The sequence below is a fragment of the Mirounga angustirostris genome, unplaced genomic scaffold (genome assembly GCF_029215605.1).
Source record: "Mirounga angustirostris isolate CCGP_5_RB_7025 unplaced genomic scaffold, mMirAng1.0.hap1 SCAF_11, whole genome shotgun sequence".
NCBI lineage: Eukaryota > Metazoa > Chordata > Mammalia > Carnivora > Phocidae > Mirounga > Mirounga angustirostris.
Window position 1 is genome coordinate 81838805 of NW_026991719.1, and position 20339 is coordinate 81859143.

The 20339-nt window shown below is 39.4% G+C and overlaps 1 pseudogene; it reads right to left on the minus strand.

Moving 5' to 3' along the window:
- Positions 1-19582: 19582 nt before the first annotated feature.
- Positions 19583-20004, minus strand: LOC123843669 (focal adhesion kinase 1-like; annotated as a pseudogene).
- Positions 20005-20339: the final 335 nt, after the last annotated feature.

Below are 20339 nucleotides of genomic sequence, written 5' to 3' on the forward strand. Positions count from 1 at the left end.
TACTTCATTCCTCCTTACATTGTATAGATATGCCACATTTTCCTTATCCATGTAGCAGCTGATGGACATTCAGATTGTTTCTGTCTACTGGCTATTGGGAATAATGCTGCTAAGAAAATCTGTATACATATTCTTGTTGAACACCTGTTTTCAAAAACATTTTTCTGGGATATATCTAGGAATGGTATTGCTGGGTCATATGGTAATTCCACATTGGACTTCTTGTCAAGATAGATTTGTAGTCACAATTTTGTTTATTTCTTTCTTAAATTTGTTTATTTCAGATACAATATTTGTTATGTCCTTTCTGTTAGTTTTTGGTTTAGTGTACCCCTCTTTATTTTTATTTTGTTTTGATTTGTTTAGGTTTTTTTCTTATTTTTTAATTTAAATTCAAGTTAGTTAACATATAGGGTAGGATTGGTTTCAGGAGTAGAATTTAGTAATTCATCACTTACATATAACACCCAGTGCTCATCCCAACAAGTGCCCTCCTTAATGCCCATCATCCATTTAGCACATCCCCCCACCCACCTCCCCTCCAGCAACCCTCAGTTTGTCCTCAATAGTTAAGAGTCTTTTATGGTTTGCCTCCCTCTCTGTTTTTATCTTATTTTAATTTTCCTTCCTTCCTCTATGTTCATCTGATTTATTTCTTAAATTCCACATATGACTGAAATCATATGGTATTGTCTTTCTCTGACTTATTTCACATAGCATAATACACTCTAGTTCCATCCACCTTGTTGCAAAGAGCAAGATTTCATTCTTTTTAATGGCTGAGTAATATTCCATTGGAGATATATATATATATATATATATATATATATATATATATATATATATGCCACTTCTTTGTTATCCATTCATCAGTTGATGGGCATTTGGGCTCTTTCCATAATTTAGCTATTATTGATAGTGCTGCTATAAACATTGGGGTGCATGTGCCCTTTTGAATTAGTATTTTTGTATCCTTTGGATAAATACATGGAGTGCAATTGCTGGGTCATAGGGTAGTTCTATTTTTAACTTTTTGAGGAACCTCCATACTGTTTTCCAGAGTGGCTGCACTAGTCTGCATTCCCACCAATGGTGCAAAAGGGTTTCCCTTTTTCTGCATCCTCACCAACATCTGTTGTTTCCTGAGTTGTTAATTTTAGCCATTCTAACAGGTGTGAGGTGGTATCTCATTGTGGTTTTGATTTGTATTTCCTTGATGATGAATGATGGTGGGCATCTTTACATGTGTCTGTTAGCCATCTGGATGTCATCTTTCGAAAAGTGTCAATTCATGTCTTTTGCCCATTTCTTAACTGGATTTTTTTGTTTTTGGGGAGTGTTGAGTTTGAGAAGTTCTTTATAGATTTTGGATACTAGCCCTTTATCAGATACGTCATTTGTAAATATCTTCTCCTTTACCATCAGTTGCCTTTTAGTTCTGTTGATTGTTTCCTTCACTGTGCAGAAGCTTTTTATCTTGATGAAATCTCAATAGTTCGTTTTTGCTATTATTTCCCTTGCCTCTGGAGATGTATCTAGTAAGAAGCTGCTGTGGCCGAGGTCAAAGAGGGTACTACTTGTTTTCTCCTCTAGGATTTTAATGGTTTCCTGTCTCATATTTAGGCCTTTCATTTTGAAGTTATTTTTGTGTATGGTGTAAGAAAGTGCTCTGGTTTCACTCTTCTGCATATTGCTGTCCAATTTCCCCACAACCATTTGTTGAAGAGACTGTCATTTTTCCATTGAATATTCTTTTCTGCTTTGTCAAAGATTAGTTGACCATAGAGTTGGGGGTCCATTTCTGGGTGTTCTATTCTGTTCCATTGATCTATGTGTCTGTTTTTGTGCCAGTAGCATACTGTCTTGATGATGACAGCTTTCTAATACAGCTTGAAGTCTGGGATTGTGAAGCCTCCTGCTTTGCCTTTCTTTTTCAACATTCCTTTGGTATTTGAGGACTTTTGTAGTTCCAAAAAATTTTAGGATTGTTTGTTCTAGCTCTGTGAAAAATGCTGGTGTTGTTTTGATTGGGATTTCATCAAATGTGTAGATTGTTTGGGTAGTATAGACATTTTAACAATATTTGTTCTTCCAATCCATGAGCATGGAATGTTTTTCCATTTCTTTGTGTCTTCTTCAATTTCTTTCAGAAGTGTTCTATAGTTTTCAGCATACAGATCTTTTACTTATTAGGTTTATTCCTGGGTTTCTTATGGTTTTTGGTGCAATTGTAAATGGGATCAATTCCTTGATTTCTCTTTTTGCTGCTTCATTATTGGTGTATAGGAATGCAACAGATTTCTGTATGTTGATTTAATATCCTGCCACTTTGCTGAATTCATGAATCAGTTCTAGCAATTTTTTGGTGGAGTCTTTCAGATTTCAATTTTTTGGTGGAGTCTTTCAATTTTCAGAGTATCATGTTGTCTGTGAGGAATGAAATTTGACTTCCTCCTTCCCCCTTTGGATGTCTTTTATTTCTTTTTGTTCTCTGATTGCTGAGGCTAGGACTTCCAGGACTATGTTGAACAATAGTGGTGAGAGTGGATATCCCTGTCGTGTTCCTGACCTTAGGGGAAAACTCTCAGTTTTTCCACATTGAGGATGATATTAGCTGTGGGTTTTTCATATATGGCCTTTATGAAGTTGACATATGTTCCTTCTATTCCTACTTTCTTGAGGGTTTTTATCAAGAAAGGATGCTGTACTTTTTCTTTTCTTTTAATCTTTTTTTTCCTAATTTTATTATGTTATGTTAGTCACCATACAATACATCATTAGTTTTTGATGTGGTGATCCACGATCCACTGTTTTCATATAACACCCAGTGCTCCATGCAGTACATGCCCTCCTTAATACCCATAACCGGGCTAACCAATCCCCCCTCCCCTCTAAAACCCTGTTTGTTTCTCAGAATCCATAGTCTCTCATGGTTCATCTCTCCCTCCGATTCCCTCCCCTTCATTTTTCCCTTCCTTCTCCTAATGTCCTCCATGCTATTCCTTATGTTCCACAAATAAGTGAAACCATATGATAATTGACTTTCTCTGCTTGACTTATTTCACTTAGCATAATCTCCTCCAGTCCCATCCATGTTGATGTAAAAGTTGGGTATTCATCCTTTCTGATGGCTGAGTAATATTCCATTGTATATATAGACCACATCTTCTTTATCCATTCATCTGTTGAAGGGCATCTTCGCTCTTTCCACAGTTTGGGTATTTCGGACATTGCTGCTATGAACATTGGGGTGCATATGGCCCTTCTTTTCACTACATCTGTGTCTTTGGAGTAAATGCCCAGGAGTGCAAATGCTGGGTCATAGGGTAGCTCTAGTTTTAAATTTTTGAGGAACCTCCACACTGTTTTCCAAAGTGGCTGTACCAATTTGAATTCCCACCAACAGTGTAAGAGGGTTCCCCTTTCTCCACAATCTCTCCAACATTTGTTGTTTCTTTCCCTGTCCATTTTTGCCATTCTAACTGGTGTAAGGTGGTATCTCAGTGTGGTTTTGATTTGAATTTCCGTGATGGCTAATGATGATGAACATTTTTTCATGTGTCTGTTAGCCATTTGTTTGTCTTCTTTGGAGAAGTGTCTATTCATATCTTCTGCCCATTTTTTGACTTGATTATTTGTTTTTTGGGGGTTGAGTTTGAGACGTTCTTTATAGATCTTGGATACCAGCCCTTTATCTGTAGTGTCATTTGCAAATATCTTCTCCCATTCTGTGGACTGCCTCTTTGTTTTGTTGACTGTTTCCTTTGCTGTGCAGAAGCTTTTTATCTTGATGAAGTCCCAAAAGTTCATTTTTGCTTGTTTCACTAGCTTTTGGAGATGTGTCTTGAAGGAAGTTGCTGTGGCCGATGTCGAAGAGGTTACTGCCTATGTTCTCCTCTAGGATTTTGATGGATTCCTGTCTCCCATTGAGGTCTTTCATCCACTTTGAGTTTATCTTTGTGTATGGTGTTAGAGAATGGTCCAGTTTCATTCTTCTGCATGTGGCTGTCCAATTTTCCCAGCACCATTTATTGAAGAGACTATCTTTTTTCCATTACATGTTTTTTCCTGCTTTGTCGAAGATTATTTGACCATAGAGTTGAGGGTCCATATCTGGGTTCTCTATTCTGTTCCATTGGTCTATATGTCTGTTTTTGTGCCAGTACCATGCTGTCTTGGTGATCACTGCTTTGTAATATAGCTTGAAATCGGGGAACATGATGCCCCCAGCTTTGTTTCTCTTCTTCAACATTTCCTTGGTGATTCGGGGTCTTTTCTGATTCCATACAAATTTTAAGATTATTTGTTCCAGCACTTTGAAAAATGTCATTGAATTTTGATCGTGATGGCATTGAAGGTATAGATTGCTCAGGGTAGCATAGACATTTTAACAATGTTTATTCTTCCGATCCATGAGCATGGAATGTTTCTCCATCTTTTTGTGTCTTCTTCAATTTCTTTCATGAGTGTTTTGTAGTTCCTAGAGTATAGATCCTTTACCTCTTTGGTTAGGTTTACTCCGTGGTATCTTATGGTTTTGGGGGCTATTGTAAATGGAATCGTTTCTCTAATTTCTCTTTCTACAGTTGTGTTGTTAGTGTATAAGAAAGAAACTGATTAGGGGGGCGGAGCAAGATGGCGGAGGAGTAGGAGACCTGGATTTCGTCTCCTCTCAGGAATTCAGCTGGATAGGGATCAAACCATTCTGAACACCTACAAACCCAACAGGAGATCGAAGAAAAGAAGAGCAACAACTCTCTCATCAAAAAAGCGACCACTTTCTGGAAGGTAGGACGTGCGGAGAAGTGAATCCGCGGCGATATTCGGGAGGATAGACGGCGGGGGAGGGGCCTCCGTCGGCCGCTTCTGGCAAGTGATAGAACCACGGAGCACAAAATCGGAACTTTTAAAAGTCTGCTCCGCTGAGGGACGTCACTCCGGTGGCTAAGCGGGGGGTGGAACCCTCCGGGACAGTGTGGTCTCAGGACCCTCGGGGTCACAGAAGGACTGGGGGTGCCTGAGTGCGGCAGAGCTCCCAGGTATCGGAGCAGGGAAGCCGGCTGCAGAGGCGGAGCCTAGGCGCGGACTCTCAGCTCGGGGTGGCCATAAACAGTGATCCGCGGCACCGTCGGGCCCCTGCGCCTCCAGCAGGGACCCAACAAGCGGCAGATCCGGGGAGACTCACCTTCCTCCCCCGGGAGGAGCCGCGCGGGAGTGCACCGCAGGGATCTGCTGGGTTTGGAGACTCCAGACCGGGTCGGGTGCCAGAGATAGAAACGCGTGGTCACAGGCTGGTTGAGCACGGAGTGCAGCTGCAGACCGGGGAGACGGGAGTGACTGACGGCTTTTCTCTGGGGGCTCACTGAGGAGCGGGGCCCCGAGTTCTCGGCTCCTCCGGATTGGAGATTGGGAGGCCGCCATTTTCACTCTCCGCCTCCAAAGCTGTACGGAAAGCTCGCAGGGAACAAAAGCCCCGGAGAGCAAACGCGAGCAGATTACTTAGCCGGGAGGGGGCAAGGGCGGGGCAATTCCGCCTCCGGCAGAGACATTTGGAAACCACGGCAACAGGCCCCTCCCCAGAAGATCAGGAAGAACAGCCAGCCAAGACCAAGTTTACCGATCAATGAGAACGGCAGAACTCCAGCGCTAGGGGACTACTGCACATAGAATTCACGGCTTTTTTACCATGATTCCTTAGTCTTTTAAAGTTAATTTTTTTAACTGTTTTTTTGTCTTTTTATTTCTTTTTGAATTTTTCTTTTTCCCTTTTTCAACCAACATCTTATCAATCCCTTTTTTTAAAAAAAAAAAAAACATTTTTATTTTTCATTTTTAGAGTCATATTCTATCCCTTCATAGTAGTTACCCGTATTTTTGGCTTATATATATAAGTTGTTCTCTCTTTAAAATTTTGAGATAGTTTCTTCTAACAGATTAAAATATACCCTAAATCTCTAGTATATGGTGTTTTCTATTCCCCTGCCTGATCACATCCTCTCCCTTTTTTTTTTGCTTTTTCTTTTTTTTTAAATCCTCTTCTTTCTTTTTTCAAACAACTTCTTATCAATTCCTTTTATAAAATTTTTTATAATTTCCATTTTTACAGTCATTTTCCATCCCTTCATCATATCAACCCTTATTTTTGTACATATATAAGTTTTTCTTTCTTTAAAATTTTGGGAGACACTTTCTTCTAAAAGACCAAAATACACCCCAAATCTAGTGTGTGGCACTGATCTATATACCATATAGATCATATTTGATCACATTCTGGTTTTTCTTTTGTTGTTGTTGTTTTGTTTTGTTTGTTTTTGTTTTTATCTTTATCTTTTTCTTTTTTTTTCTTTTCCTTTTTTCTCTCTTTCGCCTTCTTATCCCACTGCTTCAGGTCTTTTCTGATTTGTTTAGAGTATATTTTCTGGGGACGTGGTTACTCTGCTAGCATTTTGTTCTCTCATTAATCTATTCTCCTCTGCACAAGATGACAAGACGGAAAAAATCACCTCAACAAAAAGAACAAGAGGTAGTACCGACAGCCAGGGACCTACTCAATACGGACATTAGTACGATGTCAGATCTAGAGTTCAGAATCATCACTTTAAAGATACTAGCTGGGCTTGAAAAAAATATGGAAGTTATTAGAGAAACTCTTTCTGGAGAAGTAAAAGAGCTAAAATCCAACCAAGTAGAAATCAAAAAGGCTATTAATGAGGTGCAATAAAAAATGGGGGCGCTAACTGCTAGAATAAATGAGGCAGAAGAGAGAATCAGTAATATAGAAGATGAAATGATGGAAAATAAAGAAGCCGAGAAGAAGAGAGATAAACAACTACTGGATCATGAGGGCAGAATTCGAGAGATAAGCGATACCATAAGACGAAACAACATTAGAATAATTGGGATCCCAGAAGAAGAAGAAAGAGAGAGAGGGCCAGAAGGTATAATGGAGCAAATTATACCAGAGAACTTCCCTAATTTGGGGAAAGAAACAGGCATGAAAATCCAGGAAGCACAGAGAACCCCTCTCAAAATCAATAAAAACAGGTCAACACCCCGACATCTAATAGTAAAACTTACGAGTCTCAGAGACAAAGAGAAAATCCTGAAAGCAGCTCGGGAGAAGAGATATGTAACCTACAATGGTAGAAACATTAGATTGGCAACAGACCTATCCACAGAGACCTGGCAGGCCAGAAAGGACTGGCAGGATATATTCAGAGCACTAAATGAGAAAAATATGCAGCCAAGAATACTCTATCCAGCTAGGCTGTCATTGAAAATTGAAGGAGAGATAAAAAGCTTCCAGGACAAACAAAAACTAAAGGAATTTGCAAACACAAAACCAGCCCTACAGGAAATCTTGAAAGGGGTCCTCTAAGCAAAGAGAGACCCTAAAAGCAACATAGACCAGAAAGGAACACAGACAATATACAGTAACAGTCACCTTACAGGCAATACAATGGCACTAAATTCCTATCTTTCAATAGTTACCTTGAATGTAAATGGGCTAAATGCCCCAATCAAAAGACACAGGCTAACAGACTGGATTAAAAAACAAGATCCATCGATATGCTGTCTGCAAGAGACTCATTTTAGACCCAAAGACACCCCCAGGTTGAAAGTGAGGGGGTGGAAAACAATTTACCATGCTAATGGACACCAAAAGAAAGCTGGGGTGGCAATCCTTATATCAGACAAATTAGATTTTAAGCCAAAGACTGTAATAAGAGATGAGGAAGGACACTATATCCTACTTAAAGGATCTATCCAACAAGAAGATCTAACAATTGTAAATATCTATGCCCCTAACATGGGAGCAGCCAATTATATAAGGCAATTAATAACAAAAGCAAAGAAACACATCGACAACAATACAATAATAGTGGGGGACGTTAACACCCCCCTCACTGAAATGGACAGATCATCTAAGCAAAAGATCAACAAGGAAATAAAGACTTTAAATGACACACTGGACCAAATGGACTTCACAGGCATATTCAGAACATTCCACCCCAAAGCAACGGAATACACATTCTTCTCTAGTGCCCATGGAACATTCTCCAGAATAGATCACATCCTAGGTCATAAATCAGGTCTCAACCAGTACCAAAAGATTGGGATCATTCCCTGCCTATTTTCAGACCACAATGCTTTGAAACTAGAACTCAATCCCAAGAGGAAAGTCGGAAAGAACTCAAATACATGGAGGCTAAAGAGCATCCTACTGAAGAATGAATGGGTCAACCAGGAAATTAAAGAAGAATTAAAAAAATACATGGAAACCAATGAAAATGAAAACACAACTGTTCAAAATCTTTGGGATGCAGCAAAGGCAGTCCTAAGAGGAAAGTATATAGCAATACAAGCCTTTCTCAAGAAACAAGAAAGGTCTCAAGTACACAACCTAACCCTACACCTAAAGGAGCTGGAGAAAGAACAGCAAGTAAAGCCTAAACCCAGCAGGAGAAGAGAAATAATAAAGATCAGAGCAGAAATCAATGAAATAGAAACTAAAAGAACAGTAGAACAGATCAACGAAAATAGGAGCTGGTTCTTTGAAAGAATTAACAAGATTGATAAACCCCTGGCCAGACTTATCAAAAAGAGAAGAGAAATGACCCAAATCAACAAAATCATGAATGAAAGAGGAGAGATCACAACCAACACCAAAGAAATACAAACAATTATAAGAACATATTATGAGCAACTCTATGCCAGCAAATTAGATAACCTGGAAGAGATGGATGCATTCCTAGAGATGTATCAACTACCAAAACTGAACCAGGATGAAATAGAAAACCTGAACAGACCTATAACCACTAAGGAAATTGAAGCAGTCATCAAATATCTCCCAAAAAACAAAAGCCCAGGGCCAGATGGCTTCCCAGGAGAATTCTACCAAACATTTAAAGAAGAATGAATACCTATTCTTCTGAAACTGTTCCAAAAAATAGAAACGGAAGGAAAACTTCCAAACTAATTTTATGAGGCCAGCATTACCTTGATCCCAAAACCAGACAAAGACCCCATCAAAAAGGAGAATTACAGACCAATATCCTTGATGAACATGGATGCAAAAATTCTCACCAAAATACTAGCCAATAGGATCCAACAGTACATTAAAAGGATTATTCACCATGACCAAGTGGGATTTATCCCTGGGCTGCAAGGTTGGTTCAACATCTGCAAATCAATCAATGTGATACAGTACATTAACAAAAGAAAGAACAAGAATCATATGATCCTCTCAATAGATGCAGAAAAAGCTTTTGACAAAGTACAGCATCCTTTCTTGATCAAAACTCTTCAGAGCATAGGGATAGAGGGTACATACCTCAATATCATAAAAGCCATCTATGAAAAACCTACAGCAAATATTATTCTCAATGGGGAAAAACTGAGAGCTTTCCCCCTAAGGTCAGGAACGCGGCAGGGATGTCCACTATCACCACGGCTATTCAACATAGTATTGGAAGTCCTAGCCACAGCAATCAGACAACAAAAAGAAATCAAAGGCATCCAAATTGGCAAAGAAGAAGTCAAACTCTCACTCTTTGCAGATGATATGATACTTTATGTGGAAAACCCAAAAGACTCCACCCCAAAACTCCTAGAACTCATACAGGAATTCAGTAAAGTGGCAGGATATAAAATCAATGCACAGAAGTCAGTGGCATTCCTATACACCAACAACAAGACAGAAGAAAGAGAAATTAAGGAGTCGATCCCATTTACAATTGCACCCAAAACCATAAGATACCTAGGAATAAATCTAACCAAAGAGACAAAGGATCTGTACTCAGAAAACTATGAAATACTCATGAAAGAAATTGAGGAAGACACAAAGAAATGGAAAAACGTTCCATGCTCATGGATTGGAAGAACAAATATTGTGAAGATGTCAATGCTACCTAGAGCAATCTACACATTCAATGCAATCCCCATCAAAATACCATCCACTTTTTTCAAAGAAATGGAACAAATCATCCTAAAATTTGTATGGAACCAGAAAAGACCCTGCATAGCCAGAGGAATATTGAAAAAGAAAAGCAAAGCCGGTGGCATCACAATTCCGGACTTCAAGCTCTATTACAAAGCTGTCATCATTAAGACAGCATGGTACTGGCACAAAAACAGACACATAGATCAATGGAACAGAATAGAGAGCCCAGAAATGGACCCTCAACTCTATGGTCAACTAATCTTTGACAAAGCAGGAAAGAATGTCCAATGGAACAAAGACAGTCTCTTCAACAAATGGTGTTGGGAAAATTGGATAGCCACATGCAGAAGAATGAAACTGGACCATTTCCTTACACCACACACAAAAATAGACTCCAAATGGTTGAAAGACCTCAATGTGAGACAGGAGTCCATCAAAATCCTAAAGGAGAACACAGGCAGCAACCTCTTTGACCTCAGCCGAAGCAACTTCTTCCTAGAAACATCACCAAAGGCAAGGGAAGCAAGGGCAAAAATGAACTATTGGGACTTCATCAAGATAAAAAGCTTTTGCAAAGCAAAGGAAACAGTTAACAAAACCAAAAGACAACCGACAGAATGGGAGAAGATATTTGCAAATGACATATCAGATAAAGGGCTAGTATCCAAAATCTATAAAGAACTCATCAAACTCAACACCCAAAGAACAAAGAATCCAATCAAGAAATGGGCAGAAGACATGAACAGACATTTTTCCAAAGAAGACATCCAAATGGCCAACAGACACATGAAAAAGTGCTCAATATCGCTCGGCATCAGGGAAATCCAAATCAAAACCTCAATGAGATACCACCTCACACCAGTCAGAATGGCTAAAATTAACAAGACGGGAAACGACAGATGTTGGCGGGGATGTGGAGAAAGGGGAACCCTCCTACACTGTTGGTGGGAATGCAAACTGGTGCAGCCACTCTGGAAAACTGTATGGAGGTTCCTCAAAAAGTTGAAAATAGAGCTACCATATGATCCAGTAATTGCACTACTGGGTATTTACCCCAAAGATACAAAAGTAGGGATCCGAAGGGGTACGTGCACCCCGATGTTTATAGCAGCAATGTCCACAATAGCCAAACTGTGGAAAGAGCCAAGATGTCCATCGACAGATGAATGGATAAAGAAGAGGTGGTATATATATACAATGGAATATTATGCAGCCATCAAAAGGAATGAGATCTTGCCATTTGCAACGACGTGGATGGAACTGGAGGGTATTATGTTGAGTGAAATAAGTCAAAAAGAGAAAGACATGTATCATATGATCTCACTGATATGAGGAATTCTTAATCGCAGGAAACAAACTGAGTGTTGTTGGAGTGGGGGGTGGGGTGGAGGGATGGGGGGACTGGGCGATAGACACTGGGGAGGGTATGTGCTCTGATAAGCGCTGTGAATTGTGCAAGACTGTTGAATCTCAGATCTGTACCTTGGAAACAAATAATGCAATATATGTTAAGAAAAAAAAAAAAGAAGAAGAAGAAGTTAGCGGGAGGGGAAGAATGAAGCGGGGGAAATCAGAGGGGTAGACGAACCATGAGAGACGATGGACTCTGAAGGGCAGGCAGGGTTCTAGAGGGGAGGGGGGTGAGAGGATGGGTTAGCCTGGTGGTGGGTATTGAGGAGGGCACGTTCTGCATGGAGCACTGGGTGTTATGCACAAACAATGAATCATGGAACACTTCATTTAAAACTAATGTTGTAATGTATGGGGATTAACATAAGAATTAAAAAAAAAAAAAAAGAAAGAAACTGATTTCTGTGCATTGATTTTGTATCCTGCCACATTACTGAATTGCTGTATGAATTCTAGTAATTTGGGGGTGGAGTCTTTTGGGTTTTCCACATAAAGTATCATGTCATCTGCGAAGAGAGAGAGTTTGACTTCTTCTTTGCCAATTTGAATATCTTTTATTTCTTTTTGTTTTCTGATTGCTGTTGCTAGGACTTCTAGTACTATGTTGAACAATAGTGGTGAGAGTAGGCATCCTTGACGTGTTCCTGATCTTAAGAGAAAGACTCTCAGCTTTTCCCCATTGAGGATAATATTCGCTGTGGGTTTTTCATAGATGGATTTTATGAACTTGAGGAATGTTCCCTCTATCCCTATACTCTGAAGAGTTTTAATCAGGAAAGGATGTTGTATTTTGTCAAATGCTTTTTCTGCATCAATTGAGAGGACCATATGGTTCTTCTCCCTCCTCCTATTAATGTGTTCTATCACATTGATTGATTTGCGAATGTTGAACCACCCTTGCATCCCGGGGATAAATCCCACTTGGTTGTGGTGGATGATCCTTTTAATGTATTGTTGGATCCTATTAGCTAGGATTTTGTTGAGGATTCTGGAATCCATATTCATCAGGGATATCGGTCTGAAATTCTCCTTTTTGATGGGGTCTTTGCCTGGTTTGGGGATTAAGGTAATGCTGGCCTCGTAGAATGAGTTTGGAAGTTTTCCTTTTTCTATTTTTTGAAACAGCTTCAGTAGAATAGGTATTATTTCTTCTTTGAATATTTGGTAGAATTCCCCCAGGGAATCCATCAGGCCCTGGACTCTTGTTTTTTGGGAGGTTTTTGATCAATGCTTCAATCTTGTTACTGGTTATTGGCCTATTCAGGTTGTCAATTTCTTCCTGTTTCAGTCTTGGCAGCTTATAGGTTTCCAGGAAGGCCTCCATTTCATCCAGATTGCTCAGTTTATTGGCATATACTTGTTGATAATAATTTCTAATAATTGTTTCTATTACCTTAGTCTTGATCTCTCCCCTTTCATTCATAATTTTATTAATTTGGGTCCTTTCTCTTTTCTTTTGAATAAGTCTGGCCAGTGGTTTATTGATCTTATTAATTCTTTCAAAGAACCCACTTCTAGTTTTGTTGATCTGATCTACTGTGTTTCTGGTTTCTAATTCATTGATCTCTGCTCTAATCGTAATTATTTCTCTTCTAATGCGTGGCTTAGGCATCGTTTGTTGCTTTTTCTCTAGTTCTTTAAAGTGTAGAGTTAGTTGGTGAATTTGGGATTTTTCTATTTTTTTGAATGAGGCTTGGATGACTATGTATTTCCCCCTTAGGACTGCCTTGGCAGTATCCCATAGGTTTTGGACTGATATGTTTTTGTTCTCATTGATTTCCATGAAATGTTCAAGTTCTTCTTTGATTTCCTGGTTGACCCAAACATTCTTGAGCAGAGTGGTCTTTAGCTTCCAAGTGTTTGAATTTCTGCCAAATTTTTTCTTGTGATTGAGTTCCAGGTTTAAAGCACTGTGGTCTGAGAATATGCAGGGAATAATCTCAATCTTTTGGTATCGGTTGAGACTTGATTTGTGACCCAGTATGTAGTCTATTCTGGAGAAAGTTCCATGTGCGCTCGAGAAGAATGAGTATTCTGTTGTTTTAGGGTGGAATGTTCTGTATATATCTATGAGGTCCATCCGGTCCAGTGTGTCATTCAAAGCTCTTGTTTCCTTGTTGATTTTCTGCTTAGATGATCTGTCCACTGCTGAGAGTGGAGTATTGAGGTCTCCTACAATTAACGTATTGTTATCAATATGACTCTTATTTTGGTTCAGTTGGCTTATGTAGATGGCTGCTCCCATGTTGGGGGCACAGATATTTACTATTGTTAGGTCTTCTTGTTGGATAGACCCTTTAAGAATGATAGTGTCCTTCTGTGTCTCTAACTACAGACTTTAGTTTAAAATCTAATTTGTGTGATATAAGAATTGCTACCCCAGCTTTCTTTTGAGGTCCGCTGGCATGGAAAATGGATCTCCATCCCTTCACTTTCAGTTTGGATGTATCTTTAGGTTCAAAATGAGTCTCTTGTAGACAGCATATGGATGGGTCCTGTCTTTTTATCCAATCTGCAACCCTGTGCCATTTTATGGGAGCATTTAGGCCATTCATGTTGAGAGTGATTATTGAAAGATATGAATTAATTGTCATCATGTTGCCTGTGAAGACGTTGTTTTTATAGATTGTCCCTGTAAATTTCTGTTGTATGTCACTCTTGGGGTCTTTCTCCTTTTATAGAACCCCCCTTAATATTTCTTGTGGGCTGGCTTAGTGGTCACATATTCTTTCAGTTTCTGCCAGTCTTGGAAGCTCTGCATCTCTCCCTCCATTCTAAATGACAGTCTTGCTGGATAAAGTATTCTTGGCTGCATGTTCTTCTCGTTTAGTACCCTGAATATGTCTTGCCAGGCCTTTCTGGCTTTCCAAGTCTCTGTGGATAGGTCTGACGTTACTCTGATGTTCCTCCCTCTGTATGTAAGGAATCTCTTCCCCCTAACTGCCATTAAGATGGTATCCTTGGTTCTAAGATTTGTGAGTTTTACTATTACATGCCAGGGTGTTGGCCTGTTTTCCTTGATCTTGGGAGGGGTCCTCTCTGCCTCTAGGACACAAATGTTTGTTTCATTCCCCAGATTAGAGAAGTTCTCAGCTACAATTTACTCAAATATATTTTCTAGTCCTCTCCCCACTCCCTCTGCGTTTCCAATAATTCCAACACTGGAACGCTTCATGGTGTCACTTATTTCTCTGATCCTATTTTCATGGATTCTGAATTGTTTTTCCCTGGCCTCCTCTTTTCCCTTTTTATTTATTAAATGGTCTTCCAGGTCACTAATTCGTTTTTCTGCCTCACTTACCCTAGCTGTTAGATTTTCTAGATTATATTGGATCTCATTGATAGCATTTTTAAGTTCTGCCAATTCAGCTTTCATTTCTGCCCTTAGAGACTCTATGTTGCCATTAATTGATTTCTCCATTCTAGCTATTGTCTTCACAATTGCTAGCCTGAATTCCATCCCCAACCTCTTGGTTATATCTGCATCCATTTGTAAATCTGCGGCATAATTCATAATCTCTGAGTCTTTTGTATTTGGGGGGTTCCTCCTCCTAGTCATTCTGTTGATGGGTGATTGAGGGAATGTATAGAGTCCAAATTATTGACCAGAACCCAAGCAAGCTGCACCTGCTTTCTTGGGACCTTAGGGTTGCTGGACTCTTGTTTTCCCAGCCTGTCTTCTGGGGGAGGGGCCTGCTGCGCTGTTACTCAGGCAATCCTGTTTGGGCAGAGTTGCCCTGCCCCCCTGTGGCGGGGGATGGACTCAGCAGGAATCAGTTTTGGGGGCTTTTGTTCTCTGGCGGCTTTCCCTGGTGGCTTTCTGCGTCTCTTCCGCGAGTCAGAGCAGAAGAGACCGTTTCCAACCCTCTGCCTCAAAGCAGAGAGACCACAGTCTGTTCTTCAGTGAGCTCTCCAGGCCACACTGTCTCCATTTCTGTCCGTGCTGCTATAAACTGCAGCGGCCTGGGTTGTGCGCCCCTCCGTAGCACCCCCAGTCCTGCCTCCAGGTCAGAGCACGTCTCTGCCCTTTGTGCTTCTAAAACCACCAGCCGCCCCCAGTTCGCATGCGCGACCCCGCTGCTCCAGGTTTCCTTCCCGGGGGTGCTGTAAAGTCCTTTCCCCATCTGCGGGTCTGTGCCCCATCCCAGCGCACGAGGCTCTTGCTCACTGGCGGTGTAGGATCCCCACGGCCAGGCACCCTCCCGCTGCCGTTTATCCTCCAATATCTGCCCACGGAATCACGGCTCCCTGCTTAGTACCTCAAAACCAACCACCCGCAATATTCTGTTTGTAGAGATCCAGATCTTCTTACATCTCAGGCTGGTTTCGTGGGTGCTCAGAGTGGTCTGCTCAATTCCAAGGACCAGCTGGAATAGGGTCCCCCACCCCTACACCATCTTTTCTCTCTCTCCCAATGCTGTACTTTTTCAAATGCTTTTTCTGCATCTACTGAGAAGAGCATATGGTTCTTATTCTTTCTTTAATTAATGTGGTTTATCATGTTGATTGTTTTGCAGATATTGAACCACCCCTGAAGCCCAGGAATAAATTCCACTTGATCATGGTGAATTGTCCTTTTAATGTACCGTTGAGTTTGATTAGCTAAGTATTTTGTTGTGAATTTTTGCATCCATGTTTATTAGGGATATTGGTCTTTTACTCCCCTCTGAGTGGAGTCTTTGTCTAGTTTTGGGATGAAGGTGATGCTGGCCTCATAGAATGAGTTTGGAAGTTTTCTTTCCATTTCTATTTTTTTGAAACAGCTTCAGAAGAATAGGTATTAATTTTTTTTTAAATGTTGGTCAGTTTCCCCTGGGAGCCATCTGGCCGTGGAATCTTGTTTGTTGGAGATTTTTGATGACTGATTGAATTTTTTTGCTTGTTATGGGTCTGTTTAAATTTTCTATTTCTTCCTGTTTCAATTCTGTTAGTTTATATGTTTCTGGGATTTATTCATTTCTTCTGGATTGCCTAATTTGTTGGCATATAATTGCTCATAACTTCCTCTTATAATTGTTTGTATTTCTGCAATGTTGGTTGTAATCTCTCCTCTTTCATTCATGACTTTATTTATTTGGGTCCTTTCTCTTCTTTTTGACAAATCTGGCTAGGGGGTTATCAATCTTATTAATTCTTTCAGAGAACCAGCTCCTAGTTTCATTTATCTGTTCTACTGTTTTTTTTTTTTATTTCTATATAATTTCTGCTCTAATCTTAATTATTTCCCTTCTTCTGCAGGTTTTAGGCATTATTTGCTGTCCTTTTTCCAGCTCCTTTAGGTGTAGGGTTAGGTTGTGTATTTGAGAATTTTCTTGCTTCTTGAGGAAGGTCTGTATTGCTATATACTTCCGTCTTATGACCACCTTTGCTCTGTCCCAATGTTTTGGACTGTTGCGTTTTCTTTTTTTTTTTTTTTTTTTAAGATTTCATTTATTTATTTGTCAGAGACAGAGAGCACAAGCAGGGGGAATGACAGGCAGAGGGAGAAGCGGGTTCCTTGCTGAGCAAGGATCCTGATGTGGGACTCGATCCCAGGACCCTGGGATCATGACCTGAGCCAAAGGCAGATGCTTAACTGACTGAGCCACCCAGGCGTCCCTGGCCTGTTGTGTTTTTATTTTTGTTTGCCTATGTATTTTTTTTTAAATTTCTTCTTTAATTTCCTGGGTAACCCATTCATTCTTTAGTAGGATGTTCTTTAACCTCCATGTATTTGTGGTCTTTCCAATTTTTTTCTTGTGGTTGACTTCAAGTATCATAGTGTTGTGATCTGAAAATATGCATGGTATGATCTCAATCTTTTTGTACCGATTGAGGCCTGATTTGTGACCCAGTATGTTATCTATTCTGGAGAATGCTCTGTGTGCACTCGAAAAGAATGTGTATTCTGCTTTAGGATGAAATGCTCTGAATATATCTGTTAAGTACATCTGGTCCAGTGTAATTCAAAGCCAATGTTTCCTTGTGGATTCCTTACTTCTGCTTAGATGATCTGTCCATTGTTGTGAGTGGGGTATTAAAGTCCCCTTCTATTATTGTATTATTATCAATGCGTTTCTTTAAGTTTGTTATTAATTGGTTTATATATTTGGCTGTTCCCAAGTTGGGGACATAAATACTTACCATTGTTAGACCTTCTGGTTGGATAAACACCTTTATTATGATATAGTGTCTTTCTTCATCTCTTTTTACAGTCTTTGATTTAAAATCTAGTTTGTCTGATATAAGTATGGCTATTCCAGATTTCTTTTGATGTTAATTAGCTTGATAGATGTTTTTCCACCCTCTCACTTTCAATTTGGAGGTGCCATTGTAAATGGAATTGTATTCTTAATTTTGTTTTAGATTGTTCATTGCAAGTGTGTAAAGGACAGTTGATTTTCATATTTTATTCTTATGTCCTCCAATTTTGCTGGAGTCATTATTAATTCTAATAGTGGATTCCTTAGGATTTTTCTACACAGAAGTTCATATTATCTGTGGATATAGTTTTACTTCTTCCTTTCCAATCCAATTCCAAGGATACCTTTCTTTTTCTTGCCTAGTCACCCTGGAGACCTCTGATGCAATGTTGCATAGCAGTGCTGAGAAAAAACATCTTTATAATTTTTGTAATTTTGTGGGAAACACATCTAATATTTCACCATTAGTGTGTTTTAGTTCTGGGTTTTTCATGAAAGCTTTATCAGGCTGAGGAATTTTTTCCCTTCCATTCCTAGTTTGTTGAATATTTTTTTATATCATGAGGAATCTTGGATTTTGTCAAATATTTTTTCCTGTGTCTAGAGAGATAATCATGTGGTTTTTATTTATTATTCTATTTTTATAATGTATTACATTAATTAATTTTGGGGTGTTAAACAAACCTTGCATTCTTGATATAAATCCCACTTGGTAAGGGTGTGTAACTCTTTTCTAATTTGCTAGGTTCTGTTCGTATTTTGTTGATAAATTTTACATTCATATTCATAAGAATTATTGATCTGTAGTTTTCTTGTGATGTTATTGTCTGGTTTTGATATCAGGCCAATACTCTCCTTATTAAATGATTTGGGAACTGTTCTCTTTTCATGTTTTTTGTAAGAGTTTGTGAAGTATTGATTATCCTTTAAATATTTGGTAGAATTCAGTTCTGAAGTCATTTGGACCTGGGGTTCTGTTTGTGGGTAGTATTTCTTTTTTACTAATTCAATTTCTTCACTTATTATATATGTCTATTCAGGTTGTCTTTCTTCTGAAATAATTTCTATAGTTCATGTCTCTCTAGGAATTTGTTCATTCCATGTAAATTATCTAATTTATTAGCATATAATTGTTCACAGTATTCCTTTATAATCCTTTTTATTTGTCCCAACTTTTATATCCAATTCTAGTAGTTTGAATTTTATCTCTTCCTTCTTGATCAATCTATCTAAAAGTTTGTCAATTTTGTTAATCTTTTCAAAGAACCAGCTTTTGGTTTCATTCATCTTCTTTATTGTTTCCTTTATATTTGATTTCATTAATTTCCACTCTAGTCTTTATTATTTCCTTCTGTTTTGGCTGCATTATGTTCAGTTTGCTCTTCTTTCTCCAATGTCCTAAGGTGAAAGTTTAAATTACTGGTTTTAAATCTTTCTTTTTTATTAATATTAGCATTTACAACTATAAATTTCCATCTAAGCACTGCTTTAGCTGCATCTCATAACCTTTGGTATGTTGTGTCTTCATTTATCTCAAAATATTTTCTGATTTCCCTTTTTATTTTTTCTTTGACTCATTGGATATTCAAGTGTGTTGCTTGATTCCCACGTATTTATGAACTTCCCAAATTTATTTTTCTGTTATTGATTTCTAATTTCATACTTTGGTGACCAAAGAACTACACTGAATTATTTCTATACTTTGGAATTTTTTGAGGTTTGTTTCATGGTCTAACATAAGGTCTATCTTGGAGAATGTTCCATGTTCACTTGAGAAGAATGTACATTCTGTTGTTGTTGAGTGGCGTGTTCTGTAGATGTCTATTAGGGCTAATTGGCTCAACATTAATTAGTATTGTTCAAGTCTTCTTTTTCTATGTTGATTTTTGCCTAGTTGTTTTTATTTACTTATTTAGAAGAGATCACTGGTTAATCATTACCAGTCAATTTTGTTTATACAGGAGTCATAATTATAATCAGTATGAAAATTAAGCAAAGGCATTTATTCTCTTGTGTGTGAGGATATGCAAAATAAATCAAGTATGAGTTACACCAAAGTAGGTATGTAATCTTTTTTTTTTTTTTCCCACTCCTCTGGTGGATGTGCAAGTTCATACTTCCCCCTCACATTAGAGACCACCATATCCAAATGGAGCCAGTGAACCTCTTCTGATCAAGGAGACTGAGGCAAAATCCGTAGCAGGCCGTGTGCTTTACTTTATGACTGTCCGCTGTCTCCTGAATGATGCCCCCGATGTCACTAGCATCTCCATGCCTGATAATACTGGCCCAAGTGTCTGGCTCACTGCTGTTTTCAAAATAATAAAAGACCTTCAACAATTGCTCCATTGCCCCAGGGGAACGTTCCACTCCAGTACCGAGGTGAGTATTGATACTCGAATTCAGTGTGTGATTCAAGTTTGGGTCAAGGTACGCAGCTTCCATTATCTTGCTAGATGCTCTGTATCTGTCATGCTAGTTCCAAAGGCCACAGTAACTCTGTGAAGTCCAACGACGGTTTAAAGAAAATGCTCCTAGTTTCTCTTTTCTCTTTCCATAGTAGTCTGAGAACTCGAACCTCGCTGGGCGCAGGGAAGCGAAAGTAGACTACTGCAAGGTGGCACCACGAACTGATCTCCGCGCTCCTTCCCACGCCTCACACGGCAGGTGCACAGAGGTCCTGCCCCTGCTAGGGCGGTAGCAGCCGCGGCAGCAGCCGGCTTGCGCCCGTCCGCGCGGTACTGCGTTGGCACGGGCCCTGAATGCCTGGCGACTGGCTGAGGCGCATGACCCCGCCACTGCCT